Below are 2,013 nucleotides of genomic sequence, written 5' to 3' on the forward strand. Positions count from 1 at the left end.
TATATATATATATATATATATATATATGTATGTATGTATGTGTGTGTGTGTGTGGGTAATGAGTGTATGTGTGTGTATGTATCAACAGAAATTCACTCACGCATAGTATATAGATACATATTCACGCTCACACAAGTACACTCATACGTTTTATATCTGTTCAGTCACATTATGTGTCTGTGCTTGCGTGTGAATTTGCATCTGTGTTATTTTTTATTTCTATTACTAAAGTAACATTTAAGTGCCGTTGCACTGTTCATGGAATTTGTGTATAACTTATATTTTATTGCGTAAATATTGCATTTCGGTGGTTCCAGAATGAATTGTTTACCATTTTAGGTTTATTAGCACTAACCAGATGCTTAGAGTAGAATTTAGTGTTTTCATTATATATATGGATTGATAAATCTAATATATTTTCCAATCAGTGCTTAGATGTTATGACCACTTTGCATAAATCTTATCTTGAAGTTAGCTGTGACAACACAAATTGCTTAATATTTTCGCCCTAAAGAATACAAGCAATTTGGAATCTGTTTATTTTATTTAATAAATATTCCGTAAACTGAACCAAATATTTCAGTATGTTAGATTCTCTTACCATTCTGTAAGCATTTAACTGATTGGAACCACAAAATGAAAACATTTTCCAGTCATCATAAAATATGATAAATTGAACGTTAGAAAACTATAAAGAATATAGAAAAAAGTTACACAAAAGTTGCACTAAAGTAAATGGCAACTACGGATATGATCTATAGAACATACATGCTTATTAAAGTCTGTATCTGTTCATAAAGAGTTTTAAATATGGAAAATAGTTAAAGAAAAATCGGTGGCCATATTTAATTGCATATGAAAATGTGCAAGGTAAATTAACTGAAGTGAAACGTGTTACAGTTCCCAAAATATATGAAAGGACATGCACGGAGTTTCGAACGTAAAAGTAGTTAGTAATTAATTGAAATATTTCCGAGAAGCTAAATAAATTTACCACAATTGTTCGCGACTACTTAAAGAAAGGAAAGATAATTTCAACAAAAGAAGAATTAATACATCAGATAAATTTTACATGCAAAGCCGTATGCTACCTGCAGAGAAAGATATTTCTCTGACGGCAATGAGAACATATAGACATAATGCTCTCTATATTTTATCAAGCATCATCAACACAATCAATTTAAATATGGTATTCTTGATAATGTGATCATTTTACCCCACAAATCAAAAACACACATACATACATACATACATACATTATGGTTTGGAGTTCTTTTAGGGGAAACGCATGACAATTTACAAATAAGTAAGAATATACATTTAGCTATGTTGCTTGAGTGTGGTTGCTTTATAAATAATAGCATACGTAAATATTTACGTTTGAATACAGGTGACTCTTTTCATCATGTTCAGACTATTTAGTTAAGAATATGAATATTGTGTTGTATCCAAAGTGTGTGATTGTTAAAATAATGGTTTCACAAATCAAAATAAAATGTGGAAAAATTCAATTAAAATCATTACAGAAAGAGAAGAAAGAAAACAAGAAAGCATAACAATTGATGGGGAAAAGGAGGAAGAAATAATTGTTTCGTACGCGAAAAGATAAACAAATGAAATAAAGTTAGAAGCTACTAATAAAATATAGAATTAAATGAGTTAGTGGTATGAAGGTAGGAATTGATAGAGATATATTCATTAGGAAAATATTTATTAGAAAAATATGCTGAATATAATACACGTTTATTAAAGAAAACATCTATTAACAAACACATATACCAAATAGAAATACAGTATATGTATACGTTCTTGTGTATAAATACATTCGCTAGTAGTGTAACATATATGCCAGCGCGTGCGTGTATGTGTGTGTATGCGGCTGTGTTTATGTGTTTGTGTGTGTGTGTATGTGTGTACAAGTATGTATGTTTGTGTACACGTATGTGTAAATATGTATGTGATATATACATACACACACACACACACACATATATATATATATATATATATATA

The sequence above is a fragment of the Octopus bimaculoides genome, chromosome 19, assembly GCF_001194135.2.
Source record: "Octopus bimaculoides isolate UCB-OBI-ISO-001 chromosome 19, ASM119413v2, whole genome shotgun sequence".
Classification (NCBI taxonomy): Eukaryota; Metazoa; Mollusca; class Cephalopoda; order Octopoda; family Octopodidae; genus Octopus; species Octopus bimaculoides.